The sequence below is a fragment of the Schistocerca serialis genome, chromosome 11, assembly GCF_023864345.2.
Source record: "Schistocerca serialis cubense isolate TAMUIC-IGC-003099 chromosome 11, iqSchSeri2.2, whole genome shotgun sequence".
In the NCBI taxonomy this organism is placed as follows: Eukaryota; Metazoa; Arthropoda; class Insecta; order Orthoptera; family Acrididae; genus Schistocerca; species Schistocerca serialis.
In genome coordinates this window covers 171,728,995-171,752,810 of record NC_064648.1, presented here as the reverse complement: position 1 = coordinate 171,752,810, position 23,816 = coordinate 171,728,995, and the positions used below count along the sequence as shown (strand labels likewise).

Here is a 23,816-nt window from a genome sequence, read left to right as displayed (position 1 = left end):
CTTGGCAATTGCGTCATCTGGTCCGACTTCCTCAGCGCTCTTCAAAGCCTCCGTGCGCCGTACACCGCCCGTCCCTTAGTGCAAAGGGGGCCACGAAAGGTGTCACTGGCTCACGGTTGATGGAGCCAGTGTGATGTTCGTGTGCGTTCCTGACCACGTCGGTCTGACGGAAAACGAGGCTGCAGTTCACGTACCCCAGCCCGCGAGTTGCCACATTCCGTCAGACGGTCTCTGTGTTGGCCTCTGTCAAGAGGTGGTGTCACTTTGGCATCGCCTTCATGGGAACAAGCTTCGGGCTATTACGCCTCTTCCAGCGCGGCTTGGAGACCACCTCTCGCAGTGTGGACATCATGTTAGCTAGCTAGGTTGAGTATCGGGCACTGCCTGTTAATCCATCGTCATTTAAAGGGAGGTTTAGTACACTACTGCCCATTAAAATTGCTACACCACGGAGATGACGTGCTACAGACGCGAAATTTAACCGACAGGAATGAGACGCTGTGATATGCAAATGATTAGCTTTTCAGAGCATTCACACAAAGTTGGCACCGGTGGCGACACCTACAACGTGCTGACACGAGGAAAGTTTCCAACCGATTTCTCATACACAAACAGCAGTTGACCGGCGTTGCCTGGTGAAACGTTGCTGTAATGCCACGTGTTAGGAGGACAAATGCGTACCATCACGTTTCAGACTTTGATAAAGGTCGGATTTTAGCTTATCGCGATTGCGGTTTATCGTATCGCGACATTGCTGCTCGCGTTGGTCGAGATCCAATGACTGTTAGCGGAATATGGAATCGGTCGGTTCAGTGGGGTAATACGGAACGCCGTGCTGGATCCCAACGGCCTCGTATCACTAGCAGTCCAGATGACAGGCATCTTATCCGCACGGCTGTAACGGATCGTGCAGCCACGTCTAGATCCCCGAGTCAACAGGTGGGGACGTTTGCAAGACGACAACCATCTGCACGAACAGTTCGACGACGTTTGCAGCAGCACCGACTATCAGCTCGGAGACCGTGGCTACGGTTACCCTTGACGCTGCATCACAGACAGGAGCGCCTGCGATGGTGTACTAGACGACGACCCTGGGTGCACGAATGGCAAAACGTCATTTTTTAGGGACGAATCCAGGTTCTGTTTACAGCATCACGATGGTCGCATCCGCGTTTGGCGACATCGCGGTGAACGCACATTGGAAGCGTCTATTCGTCATCGCCATACTGGCGTATCACCCGGCGTGTTGGTATGGGGTGCCATTGGTTACACGTCTCGGTCACGTCTCGTTCGCATTGACGGCACTTTGAACAGTGGACGGTACATTTGAGTTGGGTTACGACCCGTGGCTCTACCCTTCATTCGATCCCTTCGAAACCCTACATTTCAGCAGGATAATGCAGGACCGCGTGTTGCAGGTCCTATACAGGCCCTTCCGGACACAGAAAATGTTCGACTGCTGCCCTGGCCAGCACATTCTCCAGATCTCTCACCAATTGAAAACGTCTGGTCAATGGTGGCCGACCAACTGGCTCGTCACAATGCGCCAGTCACTACTCTTGATGAACTGTGGTATCGTGTTGAAGCTGCACGGGCAGCTGTATCTGTACACGCCATCCGAGTTCTGTTTGACTCAATGCCCAGGCGTATCGAGGCCGTTATTACGGCGAGAGGTGGTTGTTCTGGGTACTGATTTCTCATGATCTATGCAACCAAATTGCGTGACAATGTAATCACATGTCAGTTGTAGTATATTCGTCCAATGAACACCCGTTTAGCATCTGCATTTCTTCTTGGTGTAGAAATTTTAGTGGCCAGTAGTGTGTTTATATATGTGATGCGACCGGCACCACAACGAGCGATGCTGGCAATGCATAAGCGCGCCGACTTGGATTAGATTTGCTTTGATTCCAATTGATCCGTAGTGAGGAGGTCCTCCAGGATGTGGAACATGTCAGAAAAACAACAATACATGACAAATATTTACAACTAAAACAAATAAGCTAATGTACCATTCCACAGGTCCCAAGTGGAATGATCGTCATTTTTGAATGAACACTATATGAAAGTGATTTTACAAGTACTAATGCACTGAATTTAAAATAAAAAAGTTTTTTATTTATTTAAAAGGTAAGAAACACGAAATAGAACTACTATAATACTTATTTTCAATGAACACATTAGTGCACTGAAATTGTGCAGAAGTTATATTGTACTTACATACAAATCAGTTGGTTTTACTGAGAAATTCATCAATGGAGTAGGAGTTGGCCACCAATAAATCCTTTAGGCTTCTCTTAAACTGCCAGGGAACAAGGGGTCTTAACAAATGCCTTGCAGCAGCAATATATTGCAATGGAAAGGAGGTCACAGCCATACTGCAATAAATAGTAAGCACGCCCCCAAATTGTTACGGAACAATAATGTCAAGATTACCCGTCTCCCAGTTAATTAGCGGGAAACGTAAGAGATTACTTCCAGTTGCCTTAAGGCACTTTCAGCATTAAATAAACATACCAAATCCTGCTGTGACAAATGATTAAACCATTAACTCTACGGCTGCCGGGAGGCGTACACAACCGCAACCAGTCCGAAAGCGGTCAATATGTCCTAAAACAAGTTAAAATTTGCATGAAAACCATTGAAATCACACACTCCACAGATCATGAGGAACGAAATGAGGAACAATCTGCCTCCTTAAAATAGCGACTATGGAACCAAGTTCAGAACCATCTCTGGCAGCTACCCGTGCCACAATAAGTTTCAACAACATTCTTAGTTAAACACACAGTAAAAGTCATACGTAACTTGGAGCTTGGAAATTACGAGCTGGGAAGCTGTTCACCGCCCATTGATCGTCACCGTACACGCGGCGCAACAAAAGAAAAGGGCTGAGAGCACGGCGAGTTCCATGCACCACGGTTAGGGACGCGGCCATCTTTCCAACACAAGGTGGCTCGTTGAACGGCGAGCGGAGACTTGGTCGCCGCACGTTCACTTGGGAAACCCGCCGGGGGAGCAGTCAAAGATAGCAGGGCAGCGGATGCGGGTGCAGTACCCTAGCGCCAGCCGCTACGGCTGGGTCTCAACTGTGGAATGGACACACACAACTCTAATTATCGTGTTGCGTGTTGTAACTGCAAGTGATGTGCTTACTGTGTGTTATTGTTAGCGAAAACTTTATACGAACTAACTGAGCAATGCAATTCGCAGTATCAATACAGAAAGACAGTCACCGCAGAATTCATCCAGCCCTGTTCAAAAAGATTTCGGGCTCGCAGCCGGTCGTCATAAACTTCACTGCACGATGTTTCGGCTGGACAAGTGCCAGCCATCTTGAGGTGCGCGGATCGAGGACTGTTGGGCACACCTGAAGATGGCTGGCAGTTGTCCAGCCGAAACATCGTGCAATGAAGTTTACGACGACTACCTGCAAGCCCGAAATCTTGTTGGATTCGCCAGGAAAATTTCAAATTTTACTGCATTGAGCCCCTTTGGCACTGAATAATCTCGCCCTGTTCAAAGTTAATAACTTTGGTCGCTGTGCACATAATAATAAATCAAATTGTCTTGCCTCTAGAGCAGCAACGGAGCAACGCGATATATTCTGGTCTGTCATAAAAAACGAAAATATGCTAACCACAGGCTCAACGGTGTGCGGTACTGGCCGTAATACTTGAAATGCACACGAAATTATTTTCGCTGATAAACGAGAACATTCAAAAAAAAATTCAACTTCTTTAAAACACACATGACCTGGACAGGGAGGCGTTAGTCATTGCGGTGAATTACTAACACAAAGTTTGTATTAGCTAAATTAAATTTAAAGTTTGGCTTTCCAGAAACATTTGACAACTGAAGCTACGTTACAATTGCTACACCAACAATGAGATTTAAATACCAAGTATTATCTAACTTCACTAAACCAACATAAATGCAAATCACTAAATTACATTGCTCTGTTAACACAGAACCGCTACAAAAATTAAATATCTAACTAGCCTTTTTATAAAAACAGTTGTTTATGCTGGGGTCACTCAACAGTTCCAAACCATCAGCCAACTCATCTACACTAACGCGCTGGCGAAACAAAAATCATAATTATTTGACGTCTTTACCTTGCTTGCATGAAAACTACTGCTTCAGTGTTAAACAGTGTTGACATACCTATATCATCTAACTGTTGGTGGCTTCACAGAGCACACCACAAAAACTGCCTACTCCGCATTTTTCTCACAGACACATACGTGCAACTGAGCGCCCCAAGCACGTTTGTACTCAAACACCACGAGTTGTATTCAAGTTCTAAGGCCTCCGATTTTTTTTTTTTTTCTGTAATTAACTACTCATCCGAAATCGATGAAACTGGCCTTACTTCTCGACGTAATCGCCCTGCAGACGTACACATTTTTCACAACGCTGACGCCACGATTCCATGACAGCGGCGAAGGCTTCTTTGGGAGTCTGTTTTGACCACTGGAAAATCGCTGAGGCAATAGCAGCACGGCTGGTGAATGTGCGGCCACGGAGAGTGTCTTTCATTCTTGGAAAAAGCCAAAAGTCACTAGGAGCCAGGTCAGGTGAGTAGGGAGCACGAGGAATCACTTCAAAGTTGTTATCACGAAGAAACTGTTGCGTAACGTTAGCTCGATGTGTGGGTGCGTTGTCTCGGTGAAACAGCACACGCGCAGCCCTTCCCGGACGTTTTTGTTGCAGTGCAGGAAGGAATTTGTTCTTCAAAACATTTTCGAACGATGCACCTGCCCTTTGGAACGCAATGGGTAAGGATTACGCCCTCGCTGTCCCAGAACGTGACACCATAATTTTTTCAGCACTGGCGGTTACCCGAAATTTTTTTGGTGGCGGTGAATCTGTGTGCATCCATTGAGCTGACTGGCGCTTTGTTTCCGGATTGAAAAATGGCATCCACGTCTCATCCATCGTCACAACCGACGAAAAGAAAGTCCCATTCGTGCTGTCGTTGCGCGTCAACATTGCTCGGCAACGTGCCACACGGGCAGCCGTGTGGTCGTCCGTCAGCATTCGTGGCACCCACCTGGATGACACTTTTCGCATTTTCAGGTAGTCGTGCGGGATTGTGTGCACAGAACCCACAGAAATGCCAACTCTGGAGGCGATCTGTTCGACAGTCATTCGGCGAGCCCCCAAAAGAATTCTCTCCACTTTCTCGATCGTGTCGTCAGACCGGCTTGTGCGAGCCCGGGGTTGTTTCGGTTTGTTGTCACACCATGTTCTGCCTTCATTAAACTGTCGCACCCACGAACGCAATTTCGACATATCCGTAACTCCGTCACCACATGTCTCCTTCAACTGTCGATGAATTTCAATTGGTTTCCCACCACGCAAATTCAGAGAACGAATGATTGCACACTGTTCAAGTAAGGAAAACATCGCCATTTTAAGTATTGAAAACAGTTCTCATTCTCGCCGCTGGCGGTAAAACTCCATCTGCCGTACGGTGCTGCCATCTCTGGGACGTATTGACAATGAACGCGGCCTTATTTTAAAACAATGCGCATGTTTCTCTCTTTCCAGTTCGGAGACAAAAAATCGGAGGCCTTAGAACTTGAATGCACCTCGGATAATGATGGCAAACTGGAAGCAGTATTTCCGGGTCTGCGATATAAAGCCTATCAAAGACAGACATCGTTCATAAAATCACATTCGGGCGCCAGGTACAAATGTCCCCCAGTAGAGACTCGCTCCTTCCACCGTCTTGAGTACTCCTCAAACCAGCAACGTATGTGTGCAGCAATGCAAAGACCGATGTCTTGGTAAGAGTAACTCACCACAGCATACTTACCTCGAAAATGCAACGAACTAGAGGAATTGCTAACGTCATCAGCTAAGAAAAAAAACAGACGCCATACAGGCCTTCAAGCGACAACAGAAACCAACCGACCTTTGTTTTCCTCAGCCAGAAATTGTTACTGGACGCGGATTTGGAGTGGCGTGTGGCCGGGACAACGCTGTTCCGGCCCTTCTCCATTTACGAGAACGGAGCCGCTACTTGTCAATAACGTAACTCCTTAAATAAAAAACGTGATGCACTTCTTTGAGCTTTCTCTCGATGTACTCCGTCAGTCCTATCTGGTAAGGATCGCACACCGTGCAGCAGTATTCTAAAAGAGGACCGATTAGTGTAGGCAGTCTCCTTAGTAGAGCCATTACATTAGCCTTCGTCACAAAATTTTCTCTGTGTTCCTTCCAGTTAGTCGTCGTAATTGTAGTACCTAGCTATTTACCTGAATTCACGGCTTTAGATTTGACTGATGTATCGTGTAATAAAACTGTAACAGATTCCTGTCAGCGGTTTCCGCACCATACAGAGACCTTTTCTAACTCGTTTTCAACTTGTTTCGGTCTCCTGATCACATTACTAGTCAATAAACGACAGCGTCATCTGTAAAAAACCTAAGCCGGGTGCTCAGACTGTCTCCGAAATCGTTTATATACACACTCTAAAAAAAGTTTTGCATCATTCGAGTTCACAGAACACCAGAAGATAGACGCTGACTGTGCATATTGTATCACAGACACAGTCCCTCTGACTGTTCAGAGATGTCACTAAAGCTGTCCGAAGATGTAAACAACCATGCATGAGCAGCGCCTGTTAGACGGAGGGGGTCCGACAGCCGATCAGTTCCAGTCGTTCCACCAGGAAGGAGGTACACGGCAAGTGTTGTCTGTAGTGCAACTGTGCCTAGACGGTCAATACGCGGTTCGATCGCGTCCGCATTGTTACTTTGTGCCAGGAAGGGCTCTCGACAAGGGAAGTGTCCAGGCGTCTCGGAGTGAACCAAAGCGATGTTATTCGGACATGGAGGAGACAGAGAGAGACAGGAACTGTCGATGACATGCCTCGCTCAGGCCGCCCGAGGGCTGCTACTGCAGTGGATGACCGCTACCTACGGATTACGGCTCGGAGGAACCCTGACAGCAACGCCACCATGTGGAATAATGCTTCCCGTGCAGCCACAGGACGTCGTGTTACGACTCAAACAATGCGCAATAGGCTGCACGATGCACAGCTTCACTCCCGACGTCCGTGGCGAGGTACATCTTTGCAACCACGGCACCGTGCAGCGCGGTACAGATGGGCCCAACAACTTGTCGAATGGACTGCTCAGGATTGGCGTCACGTTCTCTTCACCGATGAGCGTCGCATATGCCTTCAACCAGACAATCGTCGGAGACGTGTCTGGAGGCAACCCGGTCAGGCTGAACACACTGTCCAGCGAGTGCAGCAAGGTGGAGGTTCCCCGCTGTTTTGGGGTGGCATTATGTGGGGCCGACGTACGCCGCTGGCGGTCACGGAAGGCGCCGTAACGGCTGTACGATACGTGAATGTCGTCCTCCGACCGATAGTGCAACCGTATCGGCAGCGTATTGGTGAGGCATTCGTCTTCGTGGACGACAGTTCGCGACTCCATCGAGCACATTTTGTGAATGAATGACTCCCTCCAGGATAACGACATCGCTCATCTAGAGTGGCCAGCATGTTCTCTGGACATGAACGCTATGGAACATGCCTGGGATAGATTGAAAAGGGTTGTTCATATACGACGTGACCCACCAACCACTCTGAGGGATCTACGCCGAATCGCCGTTGTGGAGTGGGACAATATAGACCAATACTGCCTTGATATGGATAGTATGCCACGACGAATACAGCCATGCGTCAATGCAAGAGGACTCGCTGCTAGGTATTACAGGTACAGGTGTGTTCAGTTCTGAAGGTCTCGCTGTATGGTGGTACAACATGCAACGTATGGTTTTCATGAGCAATAATGAGGGCTGAAATGATGTTTACGTTGATTTCTATTCCAATTTTGTGTACAGGTTCCGGAACTCTCGAAACCGAGGTGATGCAAAACGTTTTGGTGTGTGTACATAATCAACATCAAAGAGCCTATAACTCTACCTTGGGGAACCCCAGAAATCACTTCTGCTTTAGTATATAACTTTCCGTCAATTTCTGCGTACTTTGATCTCCCTGACAGGAAATCACCGATCTATTCACGTAACTGAGACAATATTCCTTAAGCATGCAGGTTCACTAAAAGTCGCTTGTGTGGTACAGTGTCAAAAGCCTTCCAGAAATACCGAATCAATTACAAATCCTCTGTCAATAGCACTCTACATCTGAGTAAGATAACAATGATACGAACAGAAATTAGTCCTATTCAAAGACAATAGTTAACAGTGAAGTGACTGCGATTCGTGATGCGGGGGCCCCTGGACAGTAGAAAAGTCGGGGCATGGTTCTTGATAGAGACGGGAGAAGATGATGCGTACGTGGGGCTGGGAGATAGTGGAACGTCTTCCATATTTACCCGAGACGAATCTGACAGATCAACACGTGCCGTAGGGTGGTCCCCGGGAGACTTCGGCAAAGATGGACGGCGATTATATTGAGGGCATAAGAATCCGGTGAACGCCTGTCAGTAAGGTCTGGCTTGAGCCTTATAACAAAGTTGGTACGACTTTCTGTCCAACTCTTCTGGTGGAGTCCAGATACAAACCAGCTCTCTTCTCGTAGTCGTTCGTAATTCTCGAAAGCAGATTGCTTCCTAGAGGCTAGGAAAGCTTAAGGAAAGCGAGGAAAAAAACAGTGCAGACGCTTTAATCTTCCTGTTACATGTTTCGCATTTTTTTCCGTACAGCCTCGCATAAAACAGAGATTCCTGGGAGAAAATTGAAAAGCTACCATGGACGGGGGGTAGCAGGGGGGGAGGTAAAGAGCGACAGAAATGAGATGCGTTGTGAATTGCATTGTGTAGCGCGTCCATTAAGCTGATGAGGCGTCGATGGTTTTCGCTGAAACGTTTTTGTAACAGCGCGTCAACTTGGGTGTGCGCCTGCGTCCGCGCGTAAGACTTTGGGTTTTCGAGCTGTCGGAGCGCGCGATTAGAGCGAATTGCGTGCCACGGGGTGGTAATGTTGAGCCGGCGGTTAGAGATAGCGGGACTGCACGTGGACCTGTTGCGATAAGACCTCTCTCATGACGGGAGATCGAGATATTTGACTTCGACGCATATCACTGGCTCTGCAGGTCAATGGGCAACGGATGGTGGACGGTACGGCGTACCAATATTGTCCGTACGAGGTACCTTCGGCCACGTTGTACAGCTCGCAGACTATTTGTGTACACATAGACATCCTCATCTAATAAAATACTCGGGGCTATGCGTCTTCCATTAAAACCCAACGTTTCGTCCCCATCTGCTGAGGAAATTTTCAGGAAGGGTCGCATCTTCTTGGGGTGTCCGATTCGCACCCTGACTCGCGACTGACTGCGGCAGAATTCCGTTTGACCGTGTCACCGCGCAGTGGAGTGACGTCACGTGCTTCGAACCTCGGCCCACCATAAATACTGGCCAAAGCGCCAGTTGTGTGACGTCGGCAGTGAAGTGTTAAAACAGCCGGCCGACACAAACGCTTGCTTTGTCTAACAGTTTGTGAAACTTCTGTTACCAAAGTACTTCACTGGAGCTATTACACGATCGTAACAGTTAAAAATAGCATGTATTGGTGGCGAGCGCATTGCTGGAAAACACAGATGGGAACGACTGTGGGCGAAATGAAGAGTAGCTACTGGAGAAACGGTTCAAATGGCTCTGAGCACTATGGGACCTAACATCTGAGGCCATCAGTCCCCTAGAACTTGAAACTACTTAAACGTAAGTAACCTAAGGACATCACACACATCCATGCCCGAGGCAGGATTCGAACCTGCGGCCGTAGCAGTCGCGTGGTTCCGGAGTGAAGCACCTAGAACCGCTCGGCCACAGCGGCCGGTCGCTACTGGAGAAGCTGAAAGTGTTCGCCAGAATTTACTTCCTAAGCTGCAGTGCGAGGACGTAAATAACGACTAAATTTTTTTGAGAATGAACGAACAAATGTTTCAGTTTCCCCTCATGAAAGTGGCTCATCTTACTTGGGTAGACGATGTTCGCTTAACAAACGCCGTTTCTTGATTTCATTCATCATAATCGATGGTTTTGGAAAGTCTGCAGCGGTGTTATCCGTTATTTAAATATTGAAACAGGGCAATAGTTGCATGTTTTTCGTGCTTAATAGGACGCTATTAGAGAATTTGTTCTGATTACCAAAAGGAAATATCGACTTAGGTGTTTCATGTGGGTTTATATGTGTGTTGTTCTGCCTATCTTACCCTGCAGTTATTATGATAAGCTGCAATCGAACAGATTTCTTTTCGACAGTTTTCCGAAACATCACATAAAATACCTGTGTAAATATTCGTACTTGATCATGAGCAGAAATTCGCGCAAAGCCTCGAGCAAATCGTAAAAAAAAGACTTAATTGGTGCAGTATTTCATTCTTTCAATCATGGATGCCATTTCTGTTAAAGATACCACTTCGCTATTTCAAATTTTTAGCAACAGGCGAAAGCTAGGATAGCCTTCGATACAGTAAGCGGATCCCACAATGTACCATTTTACATATTAGTCCAGAAACACCTGAAGCAATATATAAATCATGCTATGAAAAATTCGTGAAGATTGTTTGTTCATTTGACGTACAAATAAACACGTTTATTTCAGTCGTATATTTTTGGAAACACTTGTCTTTTCACACGTCCATTAACTTCCACATGCATTCTTTTTATGTATGAGCTAAACGTCATCGACGCTGCAGCTGTTTCATTGTAACCGCTTATTACGGTTTTCGTAGTCGCCGTGCGTTGTGGTAGGAAGAGTTTCCGTATTGTCGGCATTTTGCAACGACCAGTGTGGTTGTAGCCACGCTCCAAATAGACTTCCTCATTTTATAAAGTGCACGAACGGAAGCAAAGCGGCGTGGAAACAAAGGCCTTCGCTCAACGCTTCCCAACTACCGTGTCAGATAATTGATCTCACGGCTTTGGTAAGTACTTACCGTCGGCCGCGAGCACTACATTGCTGACGTCACACGGCCGTGCGCTTAGGGCTGCATTTAGCGTAGGCCACGCTTCGAATATTCGCGCAGTTGCCCGTGACCGGATGCCGCCGTCATCTTCTGATACCAGCCCACGGCGGAAGACTTGTACACCGTTTTCTTCAGCAACGGAATCAAGATGTCATTCAGTTACACGCCCTTCTCCTTTCTACTGAAATTCCTGCGGTGTTTAAGTGTCTCCTTGGCTTCCCTGTATATAGCCGTTTGGATCCCAGCGCTGGAAATGATATGTCGGAGTCGTGATAAGAGAGAGAGTGGCGACAACTGCCAATAGCTTATTGCGCTCGGGTATTCAAAACATGTGACGTCACGCCACTGCGCGGAAACACGCGTGAACGGAATTCCGCAGCAGTCAGTAGCGAACCAGGGCGTGAATCGGGCACTCAAAGACGCTACGATCGTCCCTGAAAAGTCCTCCGCAGACAGGAACGAAACGCTTTAATGGAAAATCCATCCGACCCGGAGTATTTTCTGACACTTCCAGGCCATGAAAGTTCACATTTTACAATCAGACATCGATTTAACGGATTTTTCTATTTTTCATTCATATCAATTCTGTAGGAAGGGCAAAAATAAATTCATCACTTGACCCTATCCAATTTCGACCCTATCTAATTTCATACCTTATCCTCCTGATCGTACGGCAGCATAAAAAAGGGGGGGGGGCGGGTGAGTTGTATACGTGCGTATGACAAACTCCTTCCCTCAAAAATCTCTCCCCTACATACCTCGTCTTTGTTACCACAGGTCACGTGTCACTGACCTCGTTTGTATGGAGATTGCAGAGCACGCGAGGTGGCTATTCCCTTCCTCCGCCCCAGTGGAATGCGTAAATTCTAATAAACGTTCATCAACCTGCGGTCTTCCATAGTAGTTGTCCACTGCACAGAAAACAGCACGTGGATCGTGAATCCGCCATCTTGAGGCTGTAGGAAACTCTTACCGAGGAACTGTTATTTTAGAAATAAATTTCCAATCAGTTAGCTTACAAGGGATGCCACTCGCTTTTTTATTGGCGCCGGCCGCTGTGGCCGAGCGGTTCTAGGCGCTACAGTACGGAACCGCGCTGCTGCTACGGTCGCAGGTTCGAATCCTGCCTCGGGCATGGATGTGTGTGATGTCCTTAGGTTAGTTAGGTTTAAGTAGTTCTAAGTGACTGATGACCTCAGCTGTTAAGTCCCATAGTCCTCAAAGCCATTTGAACCGGTTTGGCACGTAAGTTACCGGGAACGTACGAGAAAACACACGGTTGCAAATGAGCTAATGCAACTTTTACTGTTGGAGAGAGAATCGAACCAAATTCTGTACATATTGTCATGTTATTGTCTATGATCCGAACGTCTTCAATTATGTCGGATAATTATATGAGGATATTGCTGGATAGTTATAGAACACATTGCATCACTCAAGCATTATCTCAATCGTTACTTCACTGACACCTTTCAGAATGTAGGTTATCGTTAGTAATCAAACAAATGCTGCTTGTTGTTGTTGTTGTTGTTGTTGTTGTCTTCAGTCCTGAGACTGGTTTGATGCAGCTCTCCATGCTACTCTATCCTGTGCAAGCTGTTACATCTCCCATTACCTACTGCAACCTACATCCTTCTGAATCTGCTTAGTGTATTCATCTCTTGGTCTCCCTCTACGATTTTTACCCTCTACCCTGCCGTCCAGTGCTAAATTGGTGACCCTTGATGATGCCTCAGAACCTGTCCTACCAACCGATCCCTTCTTCTAGTCAAGTTGTGCCACAAACTTCTCTTCTCCCCAATCCTATTCAATACTTCATTAGTTATGTGATCTACCCATCTAATCTTCAGCATTCTTCCGTAGCACCACATTTCGAAAGCTTCTATTATTACCGTCCACGTTTCACTTCCGTACATGGCTACACTCCATACAAATACTTAAAGAAACGACTTCCTGACACCTCGACCTATACTCGATGTTAACAAATTTCTCTTCTTCAGAAACGCTTTCCTTGCCATTGCCAGTCTACATTTTATATCCTCTCTACTTCCACCATCACCACTTACTTTGCTCCCCAAATAGCAAAACTCCTTTATTTCTTTAAGTGTCTCATTTCCTAATCTAATTCCCTCAGCATTACCCGATTTAATTCGACTACATTCCATTATGCTCGTTTTGCTTTTGTTGACGATCATCTTATACCCTCCTTTCAAGACAGTCCATTCCGTTCAACTGCTCTTCCAGGTCCTTTGCTCTCTGGCAGAATTAAAATGTCATCGGCGAACCTCAAAGTTTTTATTTCTTCTCCATGGATTTTAATTCCTTCTCCGAATTTTTTTCTTTCCTAACAAATGCTTATCAGTTTCTTACGATCAACCTTAGAATTTTCGCAACATTTTTAAAATTTGCGGTACACATAGCGATTTTTATTTCACATAAACATTCAAAGAAACTTTAGCTGTGTTATAGTATGTACCACCTCAGTAACAAATTTCACCCTCGTATCTGTAGTGAATCAGCAGAAAATGTTCTTCACACGCGGAAGAATGAAAGTTGCGGGAATGCGGAAAAAAGATGTTATGTCAGAGACAAGTTCTTTATTGTAGGTCTTAACATTTGTTCTTTATTAGCGGTTTCCTTCTAGTCTGATTCTCCCGTGCCCTTTTCGCAGTGTCCTTCACTGACACTTCAGAACTTGGAATACCCGCGTCATGAATCTTCCTCAGTTTTCAGTGAATAGAGCTGTCTTCGGGCGTCTCTTCTTCGGGAGGTTAAGGTTTTCGTTCGTGTTTTGTATTAAAGCGTGCGTTTCGTTAATAAATTGTGATTAAATGCATGGTAAACGGGTTCACAGCTTTCTATACGGTACAGATGTCTTACTTGATGGATGGAAATTGAAACGTCCCCTTAGAAAAATTGTGAATTACTGTGCTGATAAACCTCTTCCATTATTTGCTTTTCAGACAGCTGAGCAGAACTGAACGTACTCAGACATTTCTCTCTTTACTTACTCTGATCAACACTAAACTGACGCACAATATTTTTTGCGCAACACAAACTGACTTTAAATAATCCCTGCAGAAGAATGGCCCTGACTAACATTAACCTATACCTTTAATTCTTACCTCACAAATGTTCGTTACTCGAACTAGTGCAATACAGCGAGTGCCAATACTGCCAGCTAAGTAAAAGATTCAAACTACTGAAGGCACTAACTACTGATACGCATAGTTAGCAAATGAAAGATTTTAATAGAGAAGAAACAATGTATTTACATAATGGTGTTAAAAAGTCATATCTATCAGTTCATGACATCCATTCTTACAAATGCACTGTTTGATGGACAGACGTCCAGATCATCTGCTCTCAAAACTCCGCCATCTCTCTCCGCACATCCACCACTGCTGGCGGCTCACCTCCAACTGCCCAACACTACAATAGCGAACATTCCAACAATGCCAACCAGCCACAGACTGCACACAGCACAGCCAGTGATTTTTATAGAGAGCGCTACGTGGCGTTACCAACATAAAAACCTAAACAGCCGACTTACAAAATAATAAAAAGATTGCAAGCAAGGACAGAGTCCCATAGAATAGGGGGCGTGGAAGTGCACATTTGGTAAAACAAGATTGATTTTACGTCATATGCAGCACTAATAAAAGTCGGGAAATGTTTCTAACACGTTGCAGACCTGTCGGAAGGCAAAAAAAAAAAATACTTTTTGACGAATTTTGCACATCCACATGTCATCCACAAAGTGTTTTGATTGGGTGCTAAATTCACATGTCCACGACTTTAAGCGGTATTTGGCAATTACAAACTATTTATTTTTGACGGCTTCAAAGTCTTCCAGCTGATTTTGATGCGGCTCTTGCCATAAAACAGAACTTCTGTTGGATAAAGCCTTAGTTCCGCGTTCTGGGGATGTGGAAAACCGACCGGTTGAAACTGATACCGGTATTTCAGTTCTGAATGGCCGGTATTTTTCGGTACTTTTCCGTTGTGGTAATAACAGGTGTTATTTTGTTACTAACAACCAAGTAAAAAGAACGAACGTCTGTTAGCCGCAGAAACAGTGCTAACATTTTAAGTTTCTGAATATACCTTTTTTAAAATACAGTGCTTTTTATTCGTAAAATTTGCTTTGTTTTGAAATAATGCGTTAATTTCTTTTTTTTTTAAGCCCACTGAGGAGTGCTTATGACCAGTTCTTCTTCGATTCTTTCTTGTATTCCCAGTATCTCGAGCCCTGCTAATTATTCCTCTCCCTGTGAAAGGGGCTATCCGACGTTCAGCGACTATAGATAGTGGGGTCCGAGACTGTACCATAGCACAAAATTCGGAACGATCTTCTACCTCAAGATCAGAGATCCCAGCCGAATCAAAGTCCTTCAGTATTTCATTAAGCCACAGGCTTTCCCAGTCTTACAGCTTTTAACCAGTGAGACAGTCTTCTTGGTAAGCCCATTGTTGCTCATTCCTTGTAGGAGCCCATTGAACTCGAGCCTCCTACATTGCATACTGGTGTTCACTGATTCTGTTGATCCAGTCCAGAATTGGACTTAAATACGTAGTTCCCATCTGGGAGCAACCTCGGGCCACGAATATTTGAGACTACGTCTTTCGGCTTTCTGCAGGTCATCCATCGTGCCTTCTCTGTTCATTAATAGGCTCCCTGCGGCATACAGAAACTGTGGTCTGACAACAGTTCTGTAATGACAGACCTCAGCATTCTTGGAAATGCACTTCTTGTTGTACAGATTGTAGGACAGATGGTGTGTTGCCTTGAGTTGGTGACGCATTTCTAACACTGAGGTGCCTCTCCACCATTGGGTGGACCCATTCACCAAGATAAAGAAAGCGATTGACCCTCCCAATCGTTCTATGTATATTTGTCAAAAGGGGTGTTACTAGCGTGACGGTTCTCAAAGTATTCGATCATCTCGTACGATTTTTGTGACCATGACTTCACTGCTATCTCGTGCAGGGCTTGGACAGCAATGACAGCATCCTTAGAGTTGCTGGTTAAGATAGCAGAGTCACCTGCAAAACCAAGGCACCGTACCGGGATATCTCGGGTCCTGGCTCCAGTGGTGACTGGTTTCCTTCCTAGATGCGTCAGTGTACATTCCCAGGTTTTAAAGACATAATTGCACACCAGATTAAACGGAATGGGTGATAGAAAATCACCCTGTCGTACTCCCGTTTTGATGTTGAAACTCCTCCTCTGAACTTGACCTTAGAGGTCGCATCCGTGAGAGTCTGTTGCGTTACCATAAAATATGTGACGCGTTATGATACAAAAAAAGGGAAGAGCGCTCTGTGCTACACTACTGGTCATTAAACTCGCAACACCAAGAAGAAATGCAGATGATAAACGGGTATACATTGGACAAATATATTATACTAGAACTGACATGTGATCAGTTTCACGCAATTTGGGTTAATACATCGTGAGAAATCAGTACCCAGAACAACCACCTCTGGCCGTAATAACGGCCTCGATACGCCTGGGCATTAAATAAAAAGAGCTCGGATGGCGTGTACAGGTACAGCTGCCCGTGCAGCTTCAACACGATACCACAGTTCATCAAGAGTAGTGACTGGCGTATTGTGACGAGCCAGTTGATCGACCACCATTGACCAGACGTTTTCAGTTGGTGACAGATCTGGAGAATGTGCTGGCCAGGGCAGCAGTCGAACATTTTCCGTATCCAGAAAGGCCCGTACGGGACCTGCAACATGCGGTCGTGCATTATCCTGCTGAAATGTAGGCTTTCGCAGGGATTGAAGAAAGGGTAGAGCCACGGGTCGTAACACATCTGAAATGTAATGTCCACTTTTCAAAGTGCCGTCAGTGCGAACAAGAGGTGACAGAGACGTGTAACCGATGGAACCGCATACCATCACGCCGGGTGATACGCCAGTATGGCGATGACGAATACACGCTTCCAATGTGCGTTCACCGCGATGTCGCCAAACACGGATGCGACTATCGTGATGCTGTAAACAAAACCTGGATTCATCCGAAAAAAATGGCGTTTCGCCATTCGTGCCCCCAGGTTCGTCGAGTACACCATCGCAGGCGCTCCTGTCTGTGATGCAGCGTCCAGGGTAACCGCAGCCGTGGTCTCCGAGCTGATAGTCCGTGCTGCTGCAAACGTCGTCGAACTGTTCGTGCAGATGGTTGTTGTCTTGCAAACGTCCCCATCTGTCGACTCAGGGATGGAGACGTGGCTGCACGATCCGTTACAGCCGTGCGGATAAGATGCCTGTCATCTCGACTGCTAGTGATACGAGGCCGTCGGGATCTAGCACGGCGTTCCGTATTACCCTCCTGAACCCACCGATTCCATATTCTGCTGACAGTCGCGAGCAGTAACGATTAACCGCAATCGCGATAGGCTACAATGCGACCTTTATCAAAGTCGGAAACGTGATGGTACGCATTTCTCCTCCTTACACGAGGCATCACAACAACGTTTCACCAGGCAGCGCCGGTCAACTGCTGTTTGTGTATGAGAAATCGGTTGGAAACTTTCCTCGTGTCAGCACGTTGTAGGTGTCGCCACCGGCGCCAACCTTGTGTGAATGCTCCGAAAAGCTAATCATTTGCATATCACAGCGTCTCATTCCTGTCGGTTAAATTTCGCGTCTGTAGCACGTCATCTTCGTGGTGTAGCAATTTTAATGGCCAGTAGTGTATTTTAATAACGGTGCGGACTGAAACGAACGACAAAACTATGGCGTTAGAACTGGTACAGCAGTGCTGAGAACGTACTTGCTTGCGTGTGTCGTGCCGTAAGGTGCGGGGTGTACTTGCAGAGTGCGAGGCACACCCCCATCCGGCCTATACCTTAGTTTCCCGCCGTCACCTCCGGACATCCGTTGCACTGAAAATAGCATTAACTTCGGTCTGGAAATATTTTTACCGAGTGACATAGCAATGAGGAGTAACAGTTCACTTGCTTCAAAAGATTATAGATTTGTCTGCCATTTCCGTGAAATAATAAAAAGAGAGAGGAAATTGTGGGAAGGACTACAAATTAGAAACTTGATTATTTATTCATAATCACAAATAAAAACAGAAGGTAGAGGGTCTTCTACCGGTGTCGACACAGCATCCATTTGTTTACTTGTAGTCCTTTAAAACGGACAAACTAGCACGAAAGTTTTTCAACCTCAGTTTTCACCCTTGAGCACTGACTGTTGGTAATACTCAAATAATGGGATGGTCCCCAATTGAGCAGATTGTCAGAAACAGAGTTACTAGGAAAATTCTGGTCAACCAATAACCATGTTTAGAGTAAAGCAGCAAACGGCGGACTTTTTTTATTATTTTGATTCTGTGTGGCCTGAAACTGACTCAGTCTAAATTTTTAGTCTCTCTTCGATTTCCAAAATAATCACAGTGAATAACAGTAATCAAAATCCGAAAATAGGTTTTTTCAGAAACCTGTGATTTTTGAGTGGTTTTAACAGCTAAATCATATTAGCGTGAAGGAAAACAGATTTAACCGAAAACCCGTTGTTTCAGCGGTAACCGCCATCCCTAGCACTTGGAATACTTCATCGCCTGAAAGCATAACAGCAGCGAGAGACACCAGTTACATAAATTTGGCCGGACGGAACAGTACCGTTGTTGTTGTTGTTGTTGTTGTTGTGGTGGTCTTCAGTCCAGAGACTGGTTTGATGCAGCTCTCCATGCTACTCTATCCTGTGCAAGCTTCTTCATCTCCCAGTACCTACTGCAGCCTACATCCTTCTGAATCTGCTTAGTGTATTCATCTCTTGGTCTCCCTCTACGATTTTTACCCTCCACGCTGCCCTCCAATACTAAATTGGTGATCCCTCGATGTCTCAGAACATGTCCTACCAACCGGTCCCTTCTTCTCGTCAAGTTGTGCCACAAACTCCTTCTCCCCAATCCTATTCAATACCTCCTCATTAGTTATCTACCCATCTAATCTTCAGCATTCTTCTGTAGCACCACATTTCGAAAGCTTCTATTCAATTTTTTGTCCAAACTATTTATCCTCCACGTTTCACTTGCATACATGGCTACCCTCCATACAAATACTTTCAGAAACGACTTCCTGACACTTAAATCAATACTCGATGTTAACAAATTTCTCTTCTTCAGAAACGCTCTTCAGATACGCCTGCCATTGCCAGTCTACTTTTTATATCATCTCTCCTTCGACCATCATCAGTTATTTTGCTCCCCAAACAGCAAAACTCCTTTACTACTTTAAGTGTCTCATTTCCTAATCTAATTCCCTCAGCATCACCCGACTTAATTCGACTACATTCCATGATCCTCGTTTTGCTTTTGTTGATGTTCATCTTATACCCTCCTTTCAACACACTATCCATTCCATTCATCTGCTGTTTCAGGTCCTTTGCTGTCTCTGACAGAATTACAATGTCATTGGCAAACCTGCAAGTTTTTATTTCTTCTCCATGGATTTTAATGCCTACTTCAAACTTTTCTTTTGTTTCCTTCACTGATAGCTCAAATACAGATTGAATAACATCGGGGAGAGGCTACAACCCTGTCTCAATCCCTCCCAACCAGTGCTTCCCTTTCATGTCCCTCTACTCGTGTATGGTTTCTGTACAAATTGTAAATAGCCTTTAGCTCCCTGTATTTTACCCCTGCCACCTTTACAATTTCAAAGAGAGTATTCCAGTGAAAATAGTCAAAAGCTTTCTCTACGTCTACAAATCCTAGAAATGTACGTTTGCCTTTCCTTAATCTTTCTTCTAAGATAAGTCCTACGGTCAGTATTGCCTGATGTGTTCCAACATTTCTACGGAATTCAAACTACTGTTCCCCGTGGTCGGCTTCTACCAGTTTTTCCATTCGTCTGTAAAGAATTCGCGTCAGTATTTTGCAGCCGTGACTTATTAAGCTGATAGTTCGGTAATTATGACATCCATAAACACCTGCTTTCTTTGGGATTGGAATTATTATATTCTTCTTGAAGTCTGACGGTATTTCGCCTGTCTCATACATCTTGCTCACCAGATGGCAGAGTTCTGTCAGGACTGGCTCTCCCACGGCCGTCAGTAGTTCCAATGGAATATTGTCTACTCCCGGGGCCAGTATCGCACAAACAACAAAGCGACACGTGTTAGTAAAACAGGCGACCCTGCAGTATAGGCACACCCTCCGAATACAGAGTTCACGCGGGGTTCGGGCGTCAAACGCCCTTTCATCGCGTGACGTCACTGACGTTGTATGACGTGGCGCCGGGTGATTGCAACCCGCCCAGCGGACAAACACGCCGCAGCGTCGTCTTCGGCGGTAATGGCGCCTGCGTGGGTGTTTTGCCGCCACACGGCAGGTGGCGCGGTAACAGGACTCGAGCCCACAACAGCGAAACACGTCGCCGGCCCAAGACATTCCCTTTTCTCCTTCATTTGAGTGCGCTCACAAGCAGCGAACGGACCTACGTACTGTCACGCATTTCACATACTCGCACATACATAGCCATTTGCAATGAGTATACGAGGTGTGTTCCAAAAAGTTAGGGACTTCATATTTTTATGAAAAAGTATTTATTTCATCAATATTCATGCTGCTCCCTTCAAAGTAATCCCCCCCCCCCCTCAGACACATTACACTTCTGCCAACGCTTCTTCCAATCCTCGAAGCACTCCTCATAGGCACTTTCTGGTACAGCTTCGAGTAGTTCCAGCGATGCTATTCTTAGTTCCTCAATCGTTGAAAATCTTCGTCCTTTCATAGGTCTCTCCAGTTTCGGGAACAGGAAAAGGTCACAAGAGGCCGAATTCGGTGAATATGGTGGCTGAGGCATGATTGTCGTGTTGTTTTTGGCCAAAAAATCTCTCTCAAGCAATGATGATTCAGAACGTGCATTGTCGTGATGGAAAAGCCACGAATTGTTTTTCCACAATTCTGGACTTTTTTTTTTGCGTACTGCTTCTCGCAAAGGCACGTAACTTCAAGGTAATATTCCTTATTGACCGTACGACCTTGAGGCGAAAACTCATGGTGCCCTACGCCACGGTAATGGAAGAAAAAGAACAGTGAGCAAAACTTACACATTTGATCCAACTTGGCGTGCATTTTTTCGGTCTCGGCTCTCCGGGATGCTTCCATTGGAACGGTTCAGCTTTGGTTTCGACGTCATAACCGCAAACCCACGTTTCGTCTCCAGTTCTGGTCCTTTTGGGCAAATCAGTATTATCGTTGTCGTTCAAGAAATCCTGAGCGATGCTCATGCGACGGTTCTTCTGATTAGAATTGCTAAGTTTTCGAACAAACTTAGCTGACACGCTTCTCGTATCCTAAACGTCCGAAAAATTGCATGACACGAGCCGACCGATATGCAAACTTCTTCAGCAACTTCTGTTACGATAATTCGACCATTTTCATAAACAATTTTCTTCGCTCCTTCGACGTTATCATCTGTTGTTGATGTCCTGGGGCGTCGAGAGAGAGGTTCGTAATTAGCAATTTCTCGGCCGTCTTGGAAGACCTTGTACTATTTATAAACATTATTTTTACTTAGAGGAGACTCACCGTATGCCACTGTCCACATTTCAAGTGTTTTAGAGCACTTGATTCCATTTTTCACACAGAAGTTGATGCAAATTCTTTGCTCCACTTTTTCTTATAATAATCGAAAATCGCCCAGCACACCAAAGCACGTCTAACCTTCTTGTCAAAAACAAACGAAGTATGCTGCATACTTGAAACAGCGAACGTATGTTCAGGACATGTGTACCAACATATTAAAAAAATCGATAATCGAATGTACTTTGCCCGCGAAATTTGAAGTCATCTTATTTTTGAACAGCCCTCGTACAGCGAAACCAGAAAATACCGACTCTGTGGCACGTTAAAAGACGCAAATTCAAAATCAGAAGAATCAATTATGTGGAAAGTGGATGTACGTCAGGGACAGGTTTTATTAGATTGACCAGGTCAGTAAAAACAAAATAAACGGAAATCTTGCGTTCCTTTAGCCTCGTGCCGTTTTGCACTGGTTTTATATCAGCGATGTTGCTAAATTTCAGGCAAAATCTTTCATTAGTCGTAACTCCGTAACTAAACTTTTGCGGACCTATGTTTATATCAACTTTGTTCTTTAGTTTTAGTTGCAAATAACATATTAAAAATGAGTTGTCAAATCCTTGACTTTCATCACTGAGGAAAAAAGTTCAGAAGAGGTTTCGTACTATGTTCAAAGTTAGTAGGAATTCACTAACTGTCCACATTATGCAGCACGGGTTACATATAGTCGGCGATACATTTTAAGCTAAAGAAAGTGTTTTTGCTCAAATCAATGTTTATGGCGTCATATCGACTGAACAGTACGTCTTATTGTCATATAATTTTGCAGGATCGTTAAATGGTATACGTGGTGGATACTGTCTTGAAACTGTGTTGCGAATAGAGTTGGCAGCAAAGGGGTAATGAATTACAACCGGCGTGCTTGATGCTGTCGCACTGAATTAACATCGAAGGTGAAGTAACCGATACACCTCATTCCGTCCGTCAATTGGTCGGCTCTATCAGAGAGAAATTTTGGTGAAAATTTGCAATTTCGTGAAAAGCGTCCTCATTTTCAAATAATCCATTAATATAGACTGGTTTGATGCAGCTCTCCATGCTACTCCATCCTGTGCAAGCTTCATCATCTCCCAGTACCTACTGCAACCTACATCCTACTGAATCTGCTTAGTGTATTCATCTCTTGGTCTCCCTCTACGATTTTTACCCTCCACGCTGCCTTCCAATACTAAATTGGTAATCCCTCGATGTCTCAGAACATGTCCTACCAACCGATCCGTTCTTCTGGTCAAGTTCTTCCACAAATTTCTCTCCAATTCTATTCAGTACCTCCTCATTAGTTACTTGACCTACCCATCTAGTCTTCAGCTCTCTTCTGTAGCACCACATTTCCAGTCAACATGGTCAAAAGCTTTCTCTAAATCTACAAATGCTACAAACTTAGATTTCCCATTCTTTATTCGACTTCTAAGATAAGTCGTAGGGTCAGTATTGCGTCGCGTGTTCCTACGTTTCTACGGAATCAGAACTGATCTTCCCTGAGGTCTGCTTCTACCAATTTTTCCATTCTTCTTCTGTAAGGAATTCGTGTTGATATTTCACAACTATGATTTATTAAACTGATAGTTCCGTAATCTTCCACACCTGTCAGCAGTTTCTTTCTTCGGAATTTGAATTACTACATTCTTCTTGAAATCTGAGGGTATTTCGCCTGTCGTACACATCTTTCACACCAGATGAAAGAGTTTCCTTATGGCTCTCTCTCTCCCAATGCTATCGGCAATTCTGACGGAATATCATCTACCCCTGGGACCAGTTTCCTCTTCCATCCTTCAGAGCTTTGTCAAATTCTTCTCGCAGTATCGTATCTCCTATATCGTCTTTATCTACGTCCACTTTCCTGTCTATAATACTGCTTTAAAGGTCATCTCCCTTTTATAGACCCTCTATATAGTCCAGCATTTGAGGCTGACTGCAGTACAATTTTACTGCCGCCAACTTACATTTCGCGGAAAGACCACAAAGATAAGAGAGATTAGGTCTCGTACATCTACATCTATACTCCGCGAGCCACCTTACGGTGTGTGGCGGAGGGTACTTATTGTACCACTATCTGATCCCCCCTTCCCTGTTCCATTCACGAATTGTGCGTGGAAAGAACGACTGCTTGTAAGTGTCCGTATTTGCTCTAATTTCTCGGATCTTTTCGTTGTGATCATTACGCGAGATATATGTGGGCGGTAGTAATATGTTGCCCATCTCTTCCCGGAATGTGCTCTCTCGTAATTTCGATAATAAACCTCTCCGTATTGC

The 23,816-nt window shown here is 45.2% G+C and overlaps 1 protein-coding gene across 1 annotated transcript in view; it reads right to left on the bottom strand.

Moving 5' to 3' along the window:
* LOC126426602 (uncharacterized) overlaps window positions 1-23,816 on the bottom strand; it is a 157,891-nt gene that overhangs the window by 56,804 nt on the left and 77,271 nt on the right. The window lies entirely within an intron of this gene.